The sequence below is a fragment of the Melanerpes formicivorus genome, unplaced genomic scaffold, assembly GCF_026170545.1.
Source record: "Melanerpes formicivorus ecotype bairdi unplaced genomic scaffold, bMelFor1.0.p_v2 SCAF_8, whole genome shotgun sequence".
NCBI lineage: Eukaryota > Metazoa > Chordata > Aves > Piciformes > Picidae > Melanerpes > Melanerpes formicivorus.
Genome location: NW_027142360.1, coordinates 5,583,441 through 5,608,159, shown reverse-complemented (window position 1 = coordinate 5,608,159; position 24,719 = coordinate 5,583,441). Strand labels below are relative to the sequence as shown.

Sequence of the window (24,719 nt, the reverse complement as noted above, 5' to 3'; positions counted from 1 at the left end):
CCACTTGTTTTTAACACCTAAAATAGCAGACAGGATCTTTTTCAGAGCTGCTCCTTACTCCTCTAGAATGTCCTACTGTTTCTGTGTTCCTCACACCATAATCATCCTCAGGGATAAGAGGAAATCAAAAGGTTTAAATGAAAGAGCAACTGAATGTGTATGTTAAGTAGGTTTTTAAAAGCAAACAGTTATTCAACTCCCTCTTATTTTAAATGGAGAAATATGAGGAATATTCTCTGATACCACCCAACAAAATACTGTATTTTTCATTAATAATATTTGATCATCAGGTCCAAGTAAATCACAAAAAAATAAATAGTCATAGTAATGCAGGAGGAAAGTCACTTCATTTTTTTTCCCCATCAAAGTGATGAGAGGTTTGATTTTGATTTTGATTTTTTTTTTGGTTGTTGTTCCCTTTTACTCCCCTTCTCCCATGTAATAACCTTATTTCATTTACTAAAAGAACACTTCATGATGCTGATGGTGAGACTAACACAGCCACCACAATGCAAAAGGAAAAGAATAACTGAAAGAATTGTCCACTAACACAGTCTTATTCCTGAAGGTTGCCAACGATAGCATAGTGTTACCATGAATTATTCACACACACACACACCCTCGGTGCCTCAAAAATGTTCCAAGCCTTTATGTACTCTTTAAGGCACCTACAGAAGTTGTTTTTCAAAGAGGCCTGAATTGTGAACATGTAGATGGTATTAAGTGACGGCAATGGGTGATCCTCATTCGTATTTTTCATAGAATCACAGAATCGGTAAGGTTGGAAAAGACCTCAAGGATCATCAAGTCCAGCCTGTCACCCAACACCTCATGACTACTAAACCATGGCACCAAGTGTCACATCCAATCCCCTCTTGAACACCTCCAGGGATGCTGACTCTACCAACTCCCTGGGCAGCACATTCCAATGGCTAACAACTCTCTCTGGGAAGAACTTTCTCCTCACCTCCAGCCTAAACTTCTCCTGGCACAGTTTGAGACTGTGTCCTCTTGTTCTGGTGCTGATTGCCTGGGAGAAGAGGCCCTACCTGGCTACAACCTCCCTTCAGGTAGTTGTAGAGAGCAATAATGTCTCCGTGAGCCTCCTCTTCTCCAGCTCCCTCAGCCTCTCCTCGTAGGACTTGTGGTTGAGGCCTCTCCCCAGCCTTGTTGCCCTTCTCTGGACACGCTCAAGTGTCTCAATGTCCTTCTTAAATTGAGGGGCCCAGAACTGGACAAAGACTAAATGTTTGTTAAACTTTCAAGATAAGCTATTCTTGAAGCTAAATATTAATTTTGCCCAAGATTTCAACAGGAGCTTAAAAAGGTGTTGCCAAGTTCAAATTGTCCTGTGCACTGCAAAGAAGCTGCAAGTGGTTTGTTTATTGCAAGCAAGACTCAAATCCTTTACTTTTATTTTATTAATACTTTTTGTTTGCTTATTTTTTTTTTACATTTCTCATAGATTACTAAAAGTCCACAAAGCAAATTTTTTCAGCTTTTGAGTCAATTTTACTAGCAGGTTCTGCAACATGTGGGTGTTCCACTTTGTATTATAATTATTCAATATTGCAATATAATTTTAAACTGCAGGGCTGTTTTTATTCTGCCACACATTGTGCAAACAGATAGGTTTTAGATTTTATATATGTATATATATAAAATTTTTGGTGAATATGCATGTTTTCCTTAAGAAGGGACAGGTTTTGAGCTGAGCTGACAATAATACAGCACACTTTTGTATAATGCAGATAAAATGACTAAATTGCATAAAAAACATTGTGTCATTCTATTAGGCTGGCCTTCTCTTTCCCCCCAGAGACCAGTTTCAGAATGAACTTGCTTTCAGACTTGAAATAGCTGCCCCTTCACTAAAAGTAGCAATTAAACTTTCTGGCAGGCTGGCCAAGCTGTTGAACCACTTTACCGTAGGGAAAGGTTGCCAGTGAGTGTTGGAAAAGGGCCCAAATAAATACTGAGGGGAAAAAAAGAGATGGTAAATGGATTCATTGTGAAATTGGACATGCACTTGAAGCCAGCAGCAGAGGAGAACATGTGAACATACATTCTTGACATATTTCAACATAACTTCCAGAGACTGAGGTGCTGCTTGGAGAGTGAAAATGCAGAGGCTGGTTAAGAAACACTATGGATGATAGCTGTAGGACCTCCCTACACCTGACATGATTAATCTGCTGATGTGCTGTGCACAGGTCTTAGCACTCCAGTTGGGGTAATTCTTTATTGTTAATAATTTTCTTGTGGTTTCTCTATTTTTGTTGATGTCACCTGGGATTTTCCTCTGCCTCAATTTCAAATTCTCAGTGGTAGTGCCATGCCTGAATAGCACCAGGTGCCTTGCTCAGACCTGTGTGAGGCCCTCACTCTAACTCTGCAGGAGTTACAGCAAAGGATGGCAGTGTCTGAAGTAGTGTAAGGGTTGTGAAAAAAGCTACACAACTGCTTCAGGAGATATGGTAAGGTCAGGAAAGTCACTAGAGAAGACTCGTGGTTATAACAAGAGGCCTTGAGCACAAGCCCTATGAGGAGAGGCTGAGGGAGCTGGGATTGTTTAGCCTGGAGAAGAGGAGGCTCAGGGGTGACCTCATTGCCCTCTACAACTACCTGAAAGGTGGTTGTAGCCAAGAAGGGGCTGGTCTCTTCTCCCAGGCAACCAGCAACAGAACAAGGGGACACAGTCTCAAGCTGCACCAGGGGAGGTTTAGATTCGAGGTGAGGAGAAAGTTCTTCACCGAGAGAGTCATTCATCATTGGAATGTGCTGCCCAGGGAGGTGGTGGAGTCACCGTCCCTGGAGGCGTTCAAGAGGAGATTGGACGTGGCACTTGGTGCCATGGTCTAGTCATGGGGTCTGTGTTGATAGGTTGGACTCGATGATCCTCGAGGTCTCTTCCAACCTTAGTTATACTGTGATACTGTGATACTGTAACAAGAACAGAACTGTTGGAATCTGTTGATCTGCTGTGCAGTCACCCAACCCCCCCTGTTGTAGATGTGGTTTTAGGTTTTCTCACTCCTCTCCTGTAAATACAGTCCTGTTCTGCACACACGTGCAAGACAAAAAGAGAGAAAGAGGATTATGACTATTGTTCATTTGGTGCCTGCTCCTGCAAATCTTCCTAGTACAAGTGAACCTACTGGGCTCAATAAGAGTATTTGCTTGATTAAAAATTTATACAACTTATTGGAGAAATGCTTATGATGTAGTGATGTGATATAGGAATACAAGCTTTCCCCCTCATAAAATAGGGAGCTCTTACTGTGAATCTGTTTTATATACTGAATAGCACTTGTGTGGAGGTACCCAACACTGCAGAGACCGGTGGTGTCTTTCCATCAGTGCTGCAATTGTGGCTCCCTGGGAAACACTGCCACTGGCTCTCATTAGTGCACGAGGACTGTGCAACACTTCTGTCTGGTCACTGCTGTCACAGCTTTACACATGAGAGGCCTTGCAGCATGGCTTGTGTCTGCTCATCTAGCACTGTCAGTGATCGCTTGCAGAGTCAGAGGTTGCTTTGGGTTGGAAGGGACTATCAAATGTCATCTTGTCTGACCCTCCTGCAGTGAACAGGGACACTTCCCAGGGCTACATCCAGCCTCATCTTGAATGTTGCCAGGAACAGGGTCTCAATCACATCCCTGGGCAACCTGTTCCAGTATGTCACCACTCTCATTGTGAAGAACTTTCTCCTTATGTCTAACCTAAATCTGCCCTGCTCCAGTGTAAAACCAAACCCTTCTGAACAGTCCTTCCCCAGCCTTCCTGTAGGTTCCCTTCAGCTATTGAAGTGTTCTCCCCAGGGCCTTCTCTTCTCCAGGCTTAGCCCAAATTCTTTCATCTTGTCTTTGTAGGACAGGTGCTCCAGCCCTCTGATCATCTTTGTGGCCCTCCTCTTGGACCTGCTGCAGCCGGGTTTGTGTCTCTGTTGTGTTTGGGACACAGTACTCAAAGCGAGGTCTCACTAGAGCAGGGTAGAGTGGAAGAACCACCTCTCTTGAGGTCCAAAGAGATGACATCTGTTGGTCTTATTTCTTCACTAATGTAGTTACACCACTGTAGAAAACCACTAGTTTGGATTAGAGAGTAATTAACACACCTTGCTTTCTTCTGGAAGATGACCTTCTTCCTATTCCTAAGTCTGTCTAAAAGAATTAGTTCAGAGGAACAAGGAGCCAGAGTTTAACCTAATTCTGAATGCTGTACTCTCACGACGGTGTCACAAATGCTGGGGGTTGGGGAACCTGTTACCCTAGGCATACAACTGTTGGGTTTTTTTTTCTCCCTGATGTTCATATCAGGGAGTTTTAGATCAGCTTCCATAACAGCAGTAAGTACACCAATCATAAACTTCAGCTGCGATTCTCCTTCTCCCATTTCATTTTCCAATATTCTTGGTAGGTGATGAATTTGACAGAAAACTCAGATATTCTCCAACTCCCATTCTATGTACAGTGAGTTGATTAAATGTGAGAAATCACAGAGTTTTACATTTAATTATTTTGCCCAGCAAAAAAAAATAAATCATATTTTCTAAGTATTGGAGTTTTTTTAATTGAGTTGAACTGATACTGGTACTTACCACTGATACTGGCACTTACACTTTTCCATGAATAAGCTTAGTTCTTGGTGGAAAAAAAAAACCCCACCACCGTTCTAAGGTTAGTGTGCAATATTTAATTTCAGCTGCTGTCTGTGCCAAGAAGCATTTTAGTTGAGCTGTCTGCAAATCCTCCGTGATTATAAAGCGACCATTTACACTGTTGAAACAAATTTCTGTCCTGTACTTCCTGAAGTATTCACTGATGCTTGAATTTCAGGTCTGCTGTTACTATGTAAATAAATTCAAATACTGTTTGGTGTCACATAAAACACTTCTTTGTTGGACAACCATTTTGGAATCAATCTCAGGTGAGGGGAACATTTTTTTGGAGGGGGAGATAAATAGGAAATATGGAAGGCTGTGGAACTGCAGAGCAATGATCTACAGGCACTGTCTCTAACTACAATATGCTGCTTATTATTGCTCCAGACCATGGCAGGAGGGGGGAAAGAGGGGGTTTGTTCCTACATTTTATAACCTTTGTATTAAGACATCTTAGATAATTAACATGCACTCTAATTATGTTTTAAGAGTAGGGGAAATTAACAGGCCTGTGGGACCACTCTTAATAAAAATAAAAAATGCTTAAGTACAGGCTACTTAGCAAGCAGACTCTTTTTTTATTAGGGAAAAAAAAAAAAAGGAGATTCTCCATGGTATCAGACATTTGTTATATTCTTGCACTGTTGTTGGTTGTTGTTGTTTTTCTAGACAGACTCTTACAGCGTGGTAGCACACAATCTGATCCGGGGAATCAATGCTGCTATGATTCATCTCTCTGAAGCCTGCAATCTTTTCTTCATAAAGCTAAGGAATATTCCACACCACGAAAACTTGCATGTCGAGGAATATTGACATTCAATATTGGCAAAATACTCCTAATAGGAGTGTACAGTGGCAGTATAATAAAACAAGCTCCCATGAGCTGAAAACCCCTTATTTGTACAAACCTGGTCTTTATGCTAGCAGGTTTGCTGGTCAGCTCAGTCAGAAACAGCACCTCTTACCCTATGGGTCTGCTAGCAGATATGTGGGGCACACGTGGCAGAGTTTGTGGCCATTATCTGTATGAATAGCCCTTCAATAATTTCAAGTCAGTTGAATACATGAATAGTGGGGAAATCCCTTAATGGAACTTCTGGGCAGAGTCAGAGAGAAAAAGTTACCTTTGCTTGTGTGGGGCAACAGGCAACAAAATCTCTGCCAAGTGGTGGTTGCACACAGACTGCAGTTACCTGTATTCTGCTAGGGGGCTGCTGGGTCTCGCAGGGTGGGCTGGGCTTGGGCATGCTATTGCCATGGCATTTATTTGCATGACTCGTGTCTGTCCTGCTCTGCTGAGCTGGCCTTGGGTGTACTTCATATCTGATGCTGTAACTGATTGTTCTGAAATGTCTCCCTGCCCTCTGATTAATACTTCTCCAGCTTCAATTAAAATGTAGCATGAAGGGCTTTGGCCTTATTATTTTCCCTTTTACATGCATGTCTGGGAGGAGGATAATTTTCATTTTTTTAAATCAAGATGAACTCAAGTTATCCTAAGACGAGCCATGTCAAACTGAAGAGCTGATGCTGCTGCAGCTCAGACCTTTTCTAGCTGGTTGCTGTCTGGGTCTTCGTGTACACTGGATCTGATAGGGTAGACAGAACAGTAATCATAAGTGGTACTTGTAGTTATTATTATTTCATGCATTATTAAGCTTTAGGTGGGCTCCTTTACAAGGGATCCTCTCCCCATCCCCTCCCTCCCAGTTCTTACAACCAGTAGCTGGCTGTGAAGAGAGGGAGAAACTCCTCCATTGCTTCATTTACCAGTGCATTGTCCTTAGAGGGTAGTCTTAAGCTACCAAGATAGCAACATGGTTTCCTGTTCTCTGATAGGACATGATAATCCCACCAGCTGTAGGGCTGGTTTGTGCAGGAGGCATTTAGCCTCAACTGAGGTACATTTGCATTTGTAAGCAAATTCTTCCCCATTTACCTTCACAGCTACAATAGTGATAGGAAAGGCAGGGCCCTAAATGGATAGTGCCCTAAACTTACCATGTTTGCCCATGACAAACATTTCTTTAAATCCTCAGTAATGGAGGTAGCTAGCTGACTGGAAGTGTTGGAAACTTCTCACTGCAGTTTGCAAAATCTTCATTTCTGAAAAGTAACAGCAGTCAGAATAAAGAGAAAGTCCAGTGGAAGATTAGAGCTGAAACCTGGGTGGAACAGTGAATTGGGCCAGGGTCTACACAAGAAGAAAATATATCAAGGGAGAGCAAATAAGGCAACACAGCAAGAATAGACCTTGCAGAAATGGGGAAAAACTGAGGTAGAAGAGAAAGGTAACAAAAAAAGCAATAATGATAAGAATGAGGGAAAATTAATGGGAACGAAGTAGAAACAGAGGGAGACAAAAGGATGAACCATTGTAAGGAGGAAGAAACAAAAGATCTGCAATTTAAAGTAGCATTTTATCTAATGGCCTGCGTATTGTCTGTGAAAACAAGATGGAAAAGGCTGAGGTTGGCATCTCAGTAGGTTTTACTACATCCTGGTTTTCTAGTTACTTTATTTTTGAACCTCTTGCTCACAGCGTTGGAGCAGGGGTGTAGATGTATCCCAAGTAACTAGGGATAGGACAAGAAGAAATAGCCTCAAATTGTACCAGGTGTGGTTTAGATTAGATATTAAGAAAATTGTTGAAAGAGTGGTGAGTCATTGGCACAGGCTGCCTAGGGAAGTAATGGAGTCATGATCCCTGGAGGTATTTGAAAAGTGTGCAAACATGGCACTTCAGGGCATGGTTTAGTGGTCATTGTAGTGTTAGGTTGAAGGCTGGACTTGGTGATCTTAAAGGTCTTTTCCAGTCTCTGTGATCCTATGCTTAACAGTGCTTCAGTGTAGAAAGCAGTAGTGGCATGGAGCCACAGCAGTTACTTCTTGGTTTGGCAGCATCCAAAATCTTATCTGCACCTACACAAAGGCCTCCAAAAGATGCAAGAAGATAGAGGATGCTCCCACTGCGTTGCCAGATGTCTCTCACTCTGAGGTTATGAGTGGGTTGAGGTACGTCTGTCAGATATTTTTCAGATACCATTTGGAGCAACAGCAGCTGGAATAGACATGACTGGGTTCTGCTGCTCCTCCAGCAAAGAATGCATCCTCAGGAAGAGAGAGATACACTCACAAACTCAGGGCGACCACAGTTTTGGAGGAAAAGCATGAAAATGCCTAGAGCAACCGTGTCTGTCCTTCCAAGGATGCCTTCTCCTATATTGCTCACTTGTTTGTGTTTGAGCAGCACTTTAGTTTTTAAGAATGAAACCCCCACTGCTTGAGTGGGAGAGTCATCTTTCTTCCATAAACACGTGGAGATGTCTGCACTAGCAGCATGTATGCAGTGCAACAGGAAGAGCTAAGGGGCTACTGTGCAGGGCAGAGTGCATTAAATACTGTGACTGACTCAGACCTCCCTCCTCCCGGCCCCTGAAACTGTTTCAGTAGCACACCTCCTTAACTTCAGCAGTCTCCTTTTACCTTGGGTCACCCTCACAGCAACACAGCCCTGGAAAGTCACAGAAACAGCCCAGAGCAGGATAAATTTACCTGCTCCCATGCCTAAGTGGAACAGGATCACTTCATTCACACTTTTCCATGTTGTTATCACTCCCCATCACTTAAACTTGTCTATGCTTGCAGCAGTGCCTGCCGTGCTGTCTGCAGCTGACCGCCGCAGCAGGCAGGCGAGGGATAAGCTGTAATATCAGTTCATCTTCACTGGCTCAGAGTCGTAACAGCAGCAGAAACCAAACAAAATTCCCATTTCCCCTTCTCCAGAGGGGTACTTGGGAACACTGGATATTACCATGCTGTTTTAATCTGACATACCTGGTATCCAGCAATAGGTTGCAGGGGAAACCAGTTTCAGAGGGAGGGCAGTGAAACAGAGCAAGCCAACTTTTACCACCAAGCTGTTTAGGATTGGCTGGGGTTAGAGATATTGCAGGTAGAGGAGGATTTCATCCTGATCCTGCAGTTATCTGTTGTCGTGCCAGAGATGTAATTTGATGACCCCCATTTAAAAGTACGTGCTAGTTGGCGTGTAATACAATATATATATATGATGCAGGTGACCTATAGCTAGGTGCCACTTCTCATGTAATATTTTTTATTGGGGCTTCCAAGTTTGGCTGTTTGGTTTTTTTTTCCTAACTATTCTCTCCTTCTACTTTTATCCCCCCCAAAACATATTAAAGCCTAATGAATGCCATAGGCAGATATATTTCACAGAAGGTTTCCCATATTTCAGGGGGAAACGTGGATTTATGCAAAGTGGTGGTGAAGGTGGAGGGTTTGCATTATTATTTTTCTTCTGAAAAACAGGAGCTCTCTCATGTTGTCAGCGTGGCTTCAAAGTAAATGTGAAAAATATCATCCATGGAGTCTTTTTCCAATGGTTTTTTTTTCCCCCCTAGATCGTGCTATGCCCTGACTTTGTGCAGTACTTTTTCTTTTGGATTTAACTAAGAAGTATAGGAAGGGATTTGAAGTGTGGATTTGACAGTCCTACTATAGGGCATTTTTTTGTGGCACTGTTTAACAATGTATGCTGTTTGTAGAAAAAAAATCTACTCATGTTTTTAAAATGTCCTCCTAAGTGTCTGACTGTGACTGCCTGCATTTCAGAGACTGACTGTTCCCATCCTCTTCATTTTAAATGTTACCTCTGTACGGTTCAGGAGGCCTCCTGTTCTACATAAATAACAGATAAATTTACAAGACAACCTTGACCACATTATGGCTGCGTCTCCTGAATGTACAGGAAAATGAGAACTGCCCTCTTTCCAAGTAGATGCAGGCTGAGAACTGTGGGGCAGGAACTGTTCAGTTTTAATCCTAGACAGGATTAAATCCCAGACTCTCTCTGTTACCTTGATCAAACTGCTGATGAGGAGGATTTTCAGGAGTGTAAAAGACAGCCTGGCATCCTTCTGTGATCGAAAAGCCAGGGAGCTCACTGCTTTATTGTCCTCTGTTCCCCTGCCTCGGTGTCTCTCACTCTACAGTGGGGACTTGTGCCCTGCCTGTCCTACAGGGTAGCTGGGAGCACTTGGAAATTCATGACTGGAGGCTGAAGAAACACTAAAGTTCTCTGGGCTAGTTCAGCTTTGACCACATGTAGCCCCCTGCACACTCTCCTTTCCAGAGCAGTTCTGTGCATAACCATTCAGCATGGAACAAAGAATGAATTCTTCTAATTGCTCCCCTTGAACTGAGAGAGTGCCCATCTGGTTTTCTGGAGGGGAGAGGAAGGTGGGCCGTGTGTGTAGTGGGAGCCAGCAGCGTGCTTCCAACACCCAGGCACGTTTGCTACTTTTGGGAAAGCTGGGGAGCAGCAATTAGCCGCCACAGGCAGCTCTCTTGAGGGGCGCGGGCTCCACTCCTGTAATACATCCCTTCCTTAATGCGACTTGATGTAGATAGAGAGGGGGCCTCTCAGGTGTGAAAAGCCCTGCTGCTCCTGGCTTGGAGTGGCCTCCAGACAGTGATTTGGCGACGTCAATCTAGTCATGCTTGATTTGGACACTTAGCGTGGTAAAGTAGGATCCCTCTCCCCCTGATCAACTTCTCAATTAGCAAGCTGCCTCGTGGAACCGCCTTGTTTCACAGTCCCTCCGGGACGCTTCAGGGGTCATTAGGGTGAGAAAACGCTGGTGTGAGCTCTGGCTCCAGCGAAGGCGAGGGGAGCCGAGAGATTTCCTAAACACATATAACCCTTTTTCAAGTTGTTTGCTTTCATGGGATTGATTTGTGGCACATTAAGAAGCTTAAGGCTTCGGTATCTTCTTTAAACTGCCCACCTTATCGCCTTTACAGCTGACAGTTTCCTGACAGCCAGAGTGTAAGCAGAGATAACTAGTAGGTTAGTACACACATATATATTACATACGGAAATTATATACGCTGCTTGGTATTTTCCCCTTAAAAAGGGGACAGGGGAAGCTTTTATTTTGTAGTCTCTGCGGTTTTGGTTAAAGAGCAGCCACTGCGAGCAGTCACAAATTTTCACAGCAGATCCTTGGAGGAATACAGGGGTGCCAATACTCAGCTGCAGTCAGGGTAAAATAATAAATAGGCAAATTTATGTCCTTGTCTCCCAAATTTCTTTCCTTTCTTTATTAGGGAGCAAACTATTGCGGCATTAAATATTCAAACTACACAAAATCTCAAGGGCTTTCCTTTCCCACAATGTGTTACCAGTGTTCATGCATATGAAGAACAGTAGCCCATATACAAACGGCACCTTTTTTAATGAGCAATATATGTCAACATGACACCTTCTTATGAAATGCAGCTCTTTAGGTTCTGCCTTTGTGGATGTAATAATTGAGATGTTTCTAATGTATGCAGTTACATTACCTGCTCATTGTTTGCGATTTTGCTCCTCTCCTAACTTTGCGCTGTTTGTAATGCTCCCAGCATTTGCCTCAATTCATGCTCAGTTTTATTTAATTAGAAATATAATTTTCTGCTACATTAATTATAAATTTGAGTGAGATGTTGGCACAGAATTTCCTCAAGCGTTCTTTTATTTATTTATTTATTTTTCAGATGAGCAGCAAAAAAAAAAAACCACCAACATCACAGGGAGTGGGGAAGAAACTATAAAAAAAAACAGTTGCAGGTGTAAAAATGTCGACACCTTAAAGCCTAAACAATAAATAGGTGAGAGGAAAAATTAGGTTACTTGCAGTGAAATAATTAGTAATTAATAATCAGAAATAATCATAAATAATTTGTAATTCATTAATGCAGTATTTATTGAAACAACTGAGTTAATGCCGGGGGGGGGGGGAAAAACAATCCTGGCAATTTGTCTCAGAATATTTTGAAGGCAGACTTCGAGACCCAACCCTAAATACACTGAAATCTGAGTTGGGAAAAGTAGATTGTTTTGAAATCATCATGTTAGTGTTTACGTTTGGCTTGAAATATTCCTTCTCCCCCAAAAGAAAAAGGTAATATTTCTGTGAAGGTTCGATGCTATATAGATCCCAATCCTAAATGCACTGAAATCTGAGTTGGGAAAAGTAGATTGTTTTGAAATCATCATGTTAGTGTTTGCATTTGGCTTGAAATATTCCTTCCCCCCCAAAAGAAAAAGGTAGTATTTCTGTGAAGGTGTTAATGCTATATACATCCCAACCCTAAATACACTGAAATCTGAGTTGGGAAAAGTAGATTGTTTTGAAATCATCATGTTAGTGTTTACATTTGGCTTGAAATATTCTTCCCCCCCAGAAAAGAAAAAGGTAATATTTCTGTGAAGGTGTCAATGCTACATAGATCCCAATCCTAAATACACTGAAATCTGAGTTGGGAAAAATAGATTGTTTTGGAATCATCATTTTAGTGTTTACATTTGGCTTGAAATATTCTCCCCCCCAAAAAAAGAAAAAGGTAATATTTCTGTGAAGGTGTCGATGCTATATACATCCCAACCCTAAATACACTGAAATCTGAGTTGGGAAAAGTAGATTGTTTTGAAATCATCATGTTAGTGTTTACATTTGGCTTGAAATATTCTCCCCCCCAAAAAAGAAAAAGGTAATATTTCTGTGAAGGTGTCAATGCTATATACATCCCAATCCTAAATACACTGAAATCTGAGTTAGGAAAAGTAGATTGTTTTGAAATCATCATTTTAGTGTTTACATTTGGCTTGAAATATTCTACCCCCCAAAAGAAAAAGGTAATATTTCTGTGAAGGTGTCGATGCTATATACATCCCAATCCTAAATACATTGAAATCTGAGTTGGGAAAAGTAGATTGTTTTGAAATCATCATTTTAGTGTTTACATTTGGCTTGAAATATTTCTCCTCCCCCCCCCCAGGCTGTAATATTTCTGTGAAGGTGTCGATGATATATAGATACCAGCAATGCATATGCATGCAGAATGCAATGTATGTAGTGTATGTGCTTCTTCAAAGTACCCTGATGCTTTGATTTGTAACTGTTTAAGGTTTGACTTAAAATTCCGAACGCTGCGCAGAGCATAGCCGTTTCAATGGAATACTTCAAATAGTCAGTCCTAAAGGTGACACAACAAAGGAAATACCTTAGATACCGTGGCTTTTATTTATAAAGGAAACGCTCACACAGTCCAATGGAGGAAAACTTTACCTGCTTCTATTTCTATGGGAAGAGGAGCTCTATTAAACCGTCGCTTTGTTACGTGAATTTGCAAGCGCGTCATGATTTGTGTGAGCAGAATTAAACACTTGAAAGCCATCTACTGGGTTGATGCACATCCTTTTGCCTAATTTCTAAACATTTTGCTTAGTGCAAACATTTGGGAAAAAAAAAATAAATTAAAGACAAACCAATCTCCTTAACTCACTGTGCAGCACTCATCTGACAATGGTTTTTTTGGAAGGGAGGAATTCCAAAGACCGGACAAGAAATTGTTGTGTTGTGCTGTGGGGGGAAAAAAATTGCTCTTTTTATTCCATCCCATGGAATTATTTTGCTACTTTTATTTTACACACTTGCTTACACATGTGGATGCATATGCACATCTAGTTTAGCTCTGTAAGCAAATTTCCAGAAAGCAAGTGTCTGGTAGCCTGAGTACCATGTATCTGAATGCTATGCTTGGGCAAATGTTTATGCCAGTGAGTAGATACAATAAATACTTAGATTTTATTCTTCATAGCTATCATTCAGGGCTCTTAAGGGACTTCTGCACACCAGGCTTCCTGTTGTCCTTTTAATGCAAAGTAAAGATGGGAATGCTGAGGTGCAAAGGGGAGGTATTTGCACAAGGCCACTTAGCAAGGTAGCACAGGGATGGAGACTTCTTTTGCCTGCTCTAAACATTGACTCACACTCCCTACCGGCTTTCACCATAAACCTCTTAGCGTAAAAAATACAACTGTACCTCAGCATTCCTAGTAGTCCCTTTGGTAACTGCTAGGCACAGCACACCTCTGCAGCTCGACAGAACCAGTCCGGCATGAGGGTCCAAGGCTCTGCAGAGGTACGGTGATGCACCTGCTTGAGAAACTGCCTATGCAGGGCTCACAATGCCGTATGTATCACCTTCTCTCTGTTACATGTGTGCTCTTCTACAGCTCACACCATAACTCTCATTCTCTGACAAAAATCTCCAGGGTGATTCCCACGAGCAGTGAGGTTTCTGGGCAGGGGATCACCACCTCGGAAAAAGCAATTCTTCCCACACGTTTGTTGTATTCCTGGATACATATCTCCCAGCAAAACAAGATGTGGAAACACGATGAGAACCTTGTGGCTGTACTTTCTACTGAAGCACGTCTTTGCCTACAGCATCATAGCATGAAAGAGCCTGCTAATGATTCTTAAATGTTCATTACTGTAGATCTTCTCCCAGAATATACTTCTCACCTTGAATGACCCATGTGTTCAATTTTAACTAAGGGAACCTATGATAGTAAGTCTGTCATAATGCTGGCCTCTTTTTTTCCTCTCCAACTCTTAAAAGCCTTTTATTATAGGACTGCTTAAGGCATTCTTCAATTAGCATGTGCTGTATTGTGGCTGGAACAGCTGTTTACCATTTAATAAAGCGTGGCATAATTTATTTTCAGAGTCTAGCAACCGTCTTTGCTATTACACCAGGGGAGAAACACAGAAACTGCATTGTTCACAGCACTGATGAAAGAACTATAGACTTTATTATATGACCTCATAGAACTATTAACTTACCCCCCACTTCTATTTCAATATGTATTTACCTGACAGTCTGTGCATTGATTTCTTACCCAGAGGTTCTACATTCTCAGTCACCTCTGGGCAAAATGAAAAATGTCTGTGTTTTATGTCCCTCACATTAGGCGGCTAATTATATATTTGTACCTTAATTTCCTTCCCTTCCGCTGTCTCCGGGGGCAAACTCCAGATGCAACACTTAGACCTTTTCTTTGTAATCATTGGAGAAACAATGGAGTTGTTGAGAGCTTGGCCACTGTTCATCAGGGGTCTTTTGGTTCAAATGAAGATCCTTTTCTTCCTAGATCCCTCCTTGTTGATTTGATCTTTTGTGGGAGGTGGGTAAATCTGAAGCATACTTTAGAAGAATCTCTGTTGGGTTCTGCTTCTCTGCAGCAATGTGGAGCCATATGCATTTGTAGAGCAAGTGACAAACTCACCAAAGTGGCACTGGTTCCCTCCTAGCATTACTGAACTTGCCATATTATCATGTTGACTGATGGCAGCAGAAGCAGGTCATCTGCACCACCTGACATCAGTTGCCTGGTGTTACCATGAAGACAGTTGGCTCCTGTGCAGAGTAGCATCCATGCAGCAGGTGACCATGACTCTTATATAGGCACTGTAGTGAAGGTCTTCCCTGAAGGTCCCTCACCTCCTGGCTATTCCTGGAAATCTTGTCAAATTGTCACTGAATCATCTTTAGAACCATTCCTTCAAGTAAAAAGAAAGGGAAGCAAGTGGCAAATGGAGCTCAGCAATGTTTTGGCACAACCAAGAGGCACAGCCTTGAATGATCTCCATATAGCACAGCATGTGGCACAGAGCCCTAAACTAGCTTCCAGCTTCAGAAACTGTGTAGATGCATCCAAGTGGCAATGCAAGTGGCTAGTTAGCTGGGACATGAACCTAATTAGCCCCAGTGGAGTGCTACACAGACGTAGTCACAGCACTTTGCTGACCCTGAACCGTGTCACTCTGCTGTGCCAGTTAGACCTACCCCCGAGCTGGGAACCAGCCTGGAATATTGCATTCTTATTTGAGCTGGGACATAAATTTGGGTTTAAGTTGCTTGAGTTTGACAATGAAAATACACTAGCTGAATATCTGCAAATTTTTAGATTCAGCTTGTGCGTGTAGATGGATTTATATGCATGATTTAAAGTAGAGCATGTGTAGAAAGATGAAGTTTATATGGTTGCTTTGTAGAAATGGATGTAATATTGATGTTGACTTTACTGGTAGAAGTTTAAGGATGTCACGATGCATGAGTGGTAGTGCAAAGCAGAGCCCTGAGTGCATTGGGAGGTCATTTTTAACTTGGATTTATTTCCACAATATCGGGCATAGATCATTGTGCACGGTGCACAATCATCCAAGCATTTCATCTGAGTCAATCAGCGTGGTTAGAGGAAATTTAAAATGAAACAAAATTGTAACTTGATTAAAAGCAGATAGTAAATTAGGACAGAATACTCCTTAAAATTCCATTTTAGCTTTAAACTGGAAGTTTGATGATCTGACTGCATGACTGAAGGGACAGGGCAGCAGACTATGACATTAATGATGTAGTTATATTTGCTCCTATGATGAACAAGGATTTTTTTTAAAGTTCTGTGATTTAGGCTTCAGAGTTAACACTCCATTGACCAAACAACAAAATCCCCCACCTCCCAGAGCTTTTTTTCAAGCTATGGATTTAGAAAAGTGGTATTTCAACCATGATGTCTGGTCATGCTTCAAATTTTTCAAGCCAAAATTAAGGCTGGTAATGCTTACTCGAAATGAAAGCTCAGATTGTTTCACAGAACACAAATAACCTAATTAGAGGAGGATATAGAAGTAAACCTGCATTTATTTATTTTTTAATGTCTGGTTCGGAGGTGTTTGAAAATGGAATTCATCCATGTTAACTTTACATAAAGAATTCTTTCATGCAGTCTGCACAGGGGGAAAAGAAAAAGGCTCAGTTACATGAACTTTAGCAGGCAGGCAGCACAGCTTGGCAAATAGCTTGGTCCACACAGATGAAACAAACTGGAAGTCTGAGCTGAGTGGAACAGCTCAGCTACTTTCAATTATAATCCCCAGTGATGAGGGCAGTACCCAAACCCTGGGTGCAAAAAGACATAAAAATATTTTCCTCCACAACAGTTGCATACAGAACGGTGTGAGGAACAGCAGCTTCACTTGGGAGAGGTTTGCACCCCATGTCTTAAATGTGTGGATCGTGCTGCAGGTACACCAGTGTAAAACACCACGCACAGCCCAGCCAGAGCCAGATGGGAGAAGCCAGATACCCAGGTTAGCTAAATATGAAAGCAAAACACACCCAGACAAGTAGTGTGTGCACTGCGAGGCCACAGCCACGCTCGAACCTCACTCTTCCAGCTGCCTGCAATACAGCTGCCAGCTGACATTTTCAGTAGCAGAGGCCCTAGAGATGTGCTGCAGCTCACCCTCAGCAAAGTGGAGCTGCATTTCCCAAGAGCCACATGCTGGGTATCCTTACAAACAGCGTTAGGAATAGCAGCATACTTCCAATGTCAAGTTAATTCTTCAATGTCTGAGTTTGCTTTTAAAAGAAAATGAATAGTACTGAGGCGAAAAGGTTTCTCTGCTCTAGCCTGGCAAAACTAACCCTCTTTTCACAGCACTGCCAAACAAGGCAAACATCGAACCAGCCTTTGATTTTGGTAGACATTTAAGCACACTTCAGCAGTTGCGTTTGAATGCCTTCCTTAGCACACTTAATCTAACTGGACTCTTCTGTCAGACTTTTCTTTTTCTTCATGTGTTTTGTGGGTTGTTTTGGTGTGGTTTGGTTGTTTTGCAGTATCTAGAATCAGGGACAAAGTTTCAAGCTAATTTGGAGGGGCATCTAAGCCATTTTGTCTAACTGCTCCCATGTTATGACACTTGTGATTTTACATTTTCTAAAATCAGTGCTCAGAGAGCTGAACTCTCCTGGAAATCTGACTGCCTAACCTGCAGCTGGGAAATGCTGGAAATCTAGCTGAAGGCTCAGGGCTTCAGTCTAAGCATCCTAGTTTGCAGCTTCATAGTGTTCCCCTCTTTTGATGCCACAGTATTTGCAAAAGATTTTAAAGGAGAGTGACTTAGAGAAGGATCTGTGAACATCAAGGAGGATAGAGGAGAGAGTGCAGAACTGTTTCACAAGCAGCCATCTTCTCCTGCATTCATGTTTTTTCCCATCTTTTTCCTTTCTTTCTGAAAAGTCTTCGTCTTGCTGGCCCCTCCTGATTGCTGCTAAGCGAGCATTAGAATCATAGAATCATAGAATTGTTGGAGTTGGAAGGGACCTCAAGGATTATCTAGTTCCAACCACCCTGCCATGGGCAGGGACACCTCACACTACATCAGGTTGCCCAGAGCCACATCCAGCCTGGCCTTAAAAACCTCCAGGCATGAGGCTTCCACCACCTGCCTGAGCAACCTGTTCCAGTGTCTCACCACCCTCACGGGGAAGAATTTCTTCCTAACATCCAATCTGAATCTACCCATTTCTAATTTGTTTCCATTCCCCCTAGTCCTATCATTACCTGACACCCTAAAAAGTCCCTCCCCAGCTTTCTTCTTGGCCCCATTTTTATACTGGAAGGCTGCAAGAAGGTCTCCGCAGAGCTTTCTCTTCTCCAGACTGAACAGCCCCAACTCCCTCAATCTGTCCTCATAGGAGAGGAGCTCCAACCCTCTGCTCAACCTCGTGGCCCTTCTCTGGTCACATGCGAGCACCTCCAGATCCTTCCTTTAATAGGGTCTCCAGAACTGGATGCAGTACTCCAGGTGGGGTAGTTCAAGCAGAGCCACCAGAAGTTTTACTGGATGCAAGTGGGTTGCATCCAGGAGGTGTGTGGATGAGCAGGACGAATGGGAACTCTCTGCTCTCATTTCCCCTGCACTTGCACCGTTTAACTTCAGTCGGCAAAGTGGGGCAGCTTCTCCTCTCCCCTTGGCTGGAAGCATGTTTCATTTTCAATGAGCATTTAGAAAGCTGTTCCAGAGAACAGAGGATGGGTGGGAGTGAAAGAAGTTTTCCAGGCATTCATAAAAATGTATGTGGGACAAATTTACCCACTTCCTTTCTCTACGATTTGACAGGGAGGATTTTAAACAACATCTTGTGGGAAGTAAGAGAATGTAGACTATTTAAATCCAGTAGTACTTGTGTCCCTAAATCACTTTGAAACATCTAAGAAATCTCCATCTAATAATGTAAGTAATACTCAGTGTGGAAAAATTGCATATTCTTTAAAACCATGCTTTTCAATGTGCTTTGTAATCTAGAGTCTTTTATGTGGTTTTATGCTTCTCCGAATAGCATCTTGTGCTGTCTGAAATATTTGCTGAGGGCCAAATTCTGCCTTTCAGTTTGTGCAGCTTGAATAATACACAAACCTACTGGGAGAAAATAAAATATATAGAGGAAAGGGGGGGGGGGGGGGGGAAGGGAAAAAAGGTTGATTGTCTATTTCAGTAAATGTCTGATCATATTTAAAACAGTGTGTGCGTTATTTTGATCCCTCATGTGGTGTGAAGAACAGAGGTTTGGAAGTAGCATTTCCTTTCTTTTTGTAGGAACAATATCTATCAGCGATATTACAACGTGAAGATTAGGTCTCACCTCTTTGTAACAAATAAATTGAGACCAAAATTAAGTGAGTTGCTGGGGTCACCCACTCAGCTAGTGGCAAAGGCAGGTTTAGAGCTCGGCTCCCCTATCTATATTTTTTCCCTGATGAACCTAGTTAACCCAGTAGTGAGAATGAGGAGGAAAAATAATTTGAAACCATGTGAAACCATCTGTAATTACTGCACCACAGGAGAAATTCCATTTAATGTCTGCTTTGCCATTCCTGATCCTCAAGGTGTGTTTTCTCCTTGATTTTCCACTGTGCAAACAGACATTTTGTACTCCTACTGGAAACCCAGATGTCTTACCCAAATCATGCACCATCTTAATATGAGATTGAAGTAGGCAGAGGAGTGCTGTTGGTAGCAAATCAATGGCTCTTACAGCGGACAGTTGTCAAACAAGAATAGCAAAAAGGAGGAAGCTTGTGGGAGCAGCTGTACCCAACAACATTAGATGCTAAATCTTGTGGAAGTCCCACGTAATTTGACAGGGAATTATGACCCAAATCATAGGGAGTTTCATCTCAGTGCATGCAGTTCTGCCTAATGGTGCAGTCGTGTGATGGGGCATTTCAAAGGTAATGATGAGAACCAGCTTCCCCTTCCTTACTCAGGACATCACCCAAAATTTGTAGGAGTGGATGGAAATTAGTGTTGGTGTGGTTAAATTGTGTCCCTCTAGAAAGCACATGCCTCCAGAGTGTAATGTAGTTCAGTGACATTCTTGGCTCTTTTGTGTACCTCTCCATTCTTCCTTTCCTCTTCTTTTTGTTTTTCCTGTCCCAAGATTTCCCTCTTTTCTCATCTCTCAGTACTTAACCTTCAGGTTTCTGTTTAGTAAACCTACCAAAGTAGAATCAATAGCCTGGTGCTTAATCACACTTTTTGCTGCTCAAAATGTCAGGTTTGGGTTTGTTTGTCGAAAGGCTTCTGCACGTCTTTCATTTTTTAGCTCTGTGCAGAATGTTCTCTGCTGATCAAATCCATTAAGAATGAAAGCTTTTGCTGGGGCAAATTGCTCTAATCTGTTGTGGTATATTAGGCATAAATATAAAACTTCAGGTGTTGTTTCAGAATAGCAAAAAGAGATCTGTCTTGGTGCTTTTAGATTTTTCTCGTCCTTTCTTCCTAGGTGAAATCAGTAAGGATTAGTTTTCTAACCTGCTGAGGTAGCTAGGGCATAGTATAGCTACCTGTAAAGCAGGTGTTCAAGAGGGGATTGGACGTGGCACTTGGTGCCATGGTTTAGTCATGAGGTCTGTGGTGACAGGTTGGACTTGGTGATCTTTGAGGTCTCTTCCAACCATGGTGATTCTGTGATTCAGATGTCAGTGAATTTAAACATAGAATCAGAATCATAGAGTGGTCTGGGTTGGAAGGGAACTCCAAAGGTCATCTAGTCCAACCCCTTCTGCAGTCAGCAGGGACATCCTCAACTAGATCAGGTTGCCCAGAGTCCAGTCGAGCCTTACTTTGAATATCTCCAGGGATGGGGCCCCAGTCACCTCCCTGGGCATCCTCTTACCACAGAGAAAATGGTAAAGCACAGAATAGTACCAGGTATCTGTGAGTACTAGTAGATACAGAATCTTTGCCATTTTTGTTGTCAAATTGACAAAGCAAGAGACCATAGCTTGGTGCATCAGCTCCAACTAAGAGCCTGTTGAGAAACTATTCCTTCTCTCCAGTAGTAAAATTCATACATTCCAGAAACTTGTTTGCGTAACAGGTTTGAAGAGGGAAACAAAACAGCACACGCAGCTGAGTGCACACACTGCTGTGCAAAAGACTACATGAAGGTGGCTCCTGACTGATCTCTTGATCTTTGGACAGAACTGAGGAGAAAGTCTAACAAATGCGTCGTTTTGCAGTAAATTAGATCAGATTTCCGCATCTCCGCACTCAGTCTGCGAGCTGACAGTTCAGTAAAATGTTCCCTTGTAAGGTTCACCCTCTTAGGAAAAGGGGCAATAATTCATCATTAGAATTTCAGAGTCCAGGTGTAGATGAAAACTGATGGAGCCTCCAGCGAGGCAGGGAAAGCGCACAGAAGAAGAAAATTTTATCTGAAGCCTAATTCCCTGGTTACAGCAGAGAATAATTAAGATAATATTGCTTCAAGAGTTCTTTAATGATTAAAAATCACATATGCAGAATCCATAAATTGGAGGGCAACAAATTGGAAGGATACAGCGCTGGAGATCTGTTTTGTGCATGTTGTAGCAGGAAGCACACTGGTGCCACAACAGCAGCCTGGGCAGCCACAGGAGACCAGGCCCATTCCAAGGACTTTGTTTAGATGCAACAAATCATTTGTCTGTTATTAACCCAGAGCTTGTAATTATGCAGATTGCCATAGATTTTCCTGGGCCTGGAAGTGAGATTGAGGGTTGTTCACACTATAGCAGGCAGCTTAGGGCTGGCCATGCATTACTGAACTTGCCACATTTATCATGTTGACTGATGGCAGCAGAAGCAGGTCTCAGGTCCCAGTGGTTAATGTAGTGGGTAATTAACTGTCATTTGCCTAGTAATAGGCTGATGATCAATGGTTTGTGTGGAAACAAATTCTAATCAGGTAGCTGATAAATGCTCAGGGAGCGAGAGCAATTGAAATTGGGGGAAACTATGTCCAGAATTTCAAAATGGCATTGTGGGGGTTTTATTATTATTATTAATGGGAGAAAACTATGTTCTTCATATAAACAGCTTTATCCAAAATTAACAATAGCTCATATAAATCTCATGTGTTTGTTTTGTGGGTGGTGGGGAAGAGCTAACTGTAAGGAAGGCCTCCTTCCCCTTTTACATAATTGAAAAAATTTTAATGCATCTGCTGCTAAGCTGGAGCAGCATCCGGGGGGCTCTCTCATTTTAGGATGGCAGAAATCCGCCCAGAGTGGACTCTAGTGCAGTAAATCTCCATCCTCCGTACCGCTGAATGACACTCCCAAATTCTTTCACTGCTCAGCAGCACGCAGGATGCAGTGCTAGCCGTAAGGGATTTACGCTTTCTCGTGCGCACGGACACATCCCTGCAAAGAGGACATGGCTGGGGAAGGTGACACAGCCTGCGCCTAGCAGCCTCTCCAGCAAGGGCCTTGAGCTGCAGCTCGGCTATTCAGTTGCACCTACACTACCTAAGCACTGAGGTGCTCTGTGATCCTTCCACACAGAGCTTGAAGGCAGTGGGACTATTCTTATGCTTGTGTCTAAACCTCCTGTAGTTGCTTAAGGTCTGACTTTCCTTTTACTGTAAATGTATAGAATTGCAGTGCTGTGTACCTATAATCCTTGCCTAGTACCTTTTGCAGCCTGATCTGCTTTTCTCATACAGCTAAACTACCCTTGCCTTCAGGGTTTTTGTGAAGGTAAACAGAGCTGGCACTTTTGTCCATGGCTATAATCTTTTCTCATGTAAAGCCAGCCAATGACTGCAGAAGGCAGCTAAGTCTTGGGTCCTTTCTCACAGGTGAGGAATGAAAGTCTGAGTGGGGTTCAGATAACCTTGGCAAAATCCTTGCATGATGGGCATAGAACAGGAACAGAGTGTTTTACAATGGGAATATGTATAATCATGTTAAGCGAGATCTGGACAGACTGGAGAGCTGGGCAGAGGGGAACACAATGAAGTTCAAAAAGGATAAGTTTAGAGTCCTGCACATGGGGAGGAATAGGACCATGCACCACTACAGATTAGGGGTTGACCTGCTGGACAGCAGCTCCATGGAGAAAGACCCTGAAATCCTGGTGGACAACAAGTTATCCATGGGACAGCAATGTGCCCTTGTGGCCAAGAAGGCCAATGGGATCCTGGGTTGCATTAAGAACAGGGTGTCCAACTGGTCAAGGGAGGTTCTCCTCCACATCTGCTCTGTCCTGGTGAGGCTACATCTGGGGTATTGTGTCCAGTTCAAGAGGGATAGGGATCTACTTGAGAGAGTCCAACAGAGGACTACAAGGATGTTTAAGGGACTGGAACATCTGTCTTACGAGGAAAGGCTGAGAGACCTGGAGCTGTTTAGTCTGGAGAAGAGAAGACTGTGAGGGGATCTTATGAACATATACAAATACCTGAAAGGTGGGTGTCAAGATGAAAGTGCTGGTCTCTTTTCAGTGGTGCCTTGTGAAAGGACTTGGGGCAATGGACACAAACTGGAACACAGGAAGTTCCACCTCAAAATGAGGGGAAACATTTTTATTGTGAGGGTGACAGAACACTAAAACAGGCTGCCCAGAGAGACTGTAGGCTCTCCTCCTCTAGAGACTTTCAGGACCCATCTGGATGTGATCTTGAGTGACCTAAGTGATCATGCTTTGGCACGGGGTTTGGACTTGGTCTCCATAGGTCCTTTCCACACCCCTACCATTCTGTGACTCTGTAATTCTTTGAATCTGTTTAAATAATCTACAATTTTAGTAATCAGGCTTAACTGAAGTCAACTTGAGTCATTTTAATATGAGCTAGTGAGGATGGCCTTGTCCCAGTGCTTCTCCCAGAGATCACAATAACCAGAATATCAAACAGGAGAAAAAGAGCTGCAGCTTCAAAAACAAACAGGCACCATACTTTAAGTAAAAGCAGAAGGTAAAAGGATTTGGAACGAAGTAGGCTTGTTGGCAACCCATGAAATACAGTAAAATGGAAGGATGTTACGAAAAAAAAACCCGCTAGGTTCATTTTTATGTTACCAAACTGAATTTTCTACAGAGCACCTTTGAATTCATTAGTTGAGAACTGCTTTTAATTTGGTGTTTCCCTCGAGAGCCATTATATTTTTCTGCTGTCAGCCTGATGTTGAGGGAAAAAAGAAAACTGGCAGATGTGGCGTTTTCATCTAGTGTGCCTCATAGTTAAAAACAGCATTAGCTGCTATGCACAAGCAGAGCAGTACTTTTAATAATCCATCACAACTATTAAGTAGTTTAAATAAACTTAGTTTCAAAGATTGCTGCCGCGTAGCGCTAACGTGTTTTTTTTTTCTCTTGTTCATTATAATCCTTCTGTGTCACAAAAGGATGCATATGTATGTTTGATTATTATTTTTTTCCTTAATACACCCACTTGAAAAGTGTTGAAAAAAAAGCTTTAACAAAGAGAATTTAAATATAAATATATATATATATTTATATATATATATATATAAAACAATTTAGATAGATGTCTGGCAAACCCCAGCATTTCATACTGTTCCTACAGTATTTCATACTTCTGTTCCTGATCTCACTATATATAGTTTACAGCCTCATTTACTTTAATGTGCTACCTGAATAACATAATCACAGCAATAACTATGGTATAGGGTTGTAAGGTGCGTGAACCGCTAATGCTTTCTGACGATTTAAATGACTTGCTCATAAAATGTTCTTTTAATAATAGTGGTAAAGCTTTTAGCACTAGATGTCAAAAAAATGCGAAGAATATTGGCTTTCTCGAGTGTTATTTCTTTGCTAGCTAAAGTGTGTTTTAGTAATAAATAGCACCAAAAGCCAAGGTTATGTGGCTCTCCTCTCTACGGCAGGATCCAGGCAGAAGACTCTTCCCACCTATGCAAACGGCTTGACCTCTGGCTGCACAGTTATGTAACATCCCTAATGTGTTTACTGTTTCTTTGTTTAGTTTAACAAGGTGTTTCTTTTATCAGGAAAGGTCACTGCAACCTGCAGGGGAGGGGGGGAAAGGAAACAAAAGAATC

The 24,719-nt window shown here is 42.3% G+C and overlaps 1 protein-coding gene across 5 annotated transcripts in view; it reads left to right on the top strand.

Moving 5' to 3' along the window:
• LMO3 (LIM domain only 3) overlaps positions 1 to 24,719 on the top strand; it is a 72,336-nt gene that overhangs the window by 30,438 nt on the left and 17,179 nt on the right. The window lies entirely within an intron of this gene.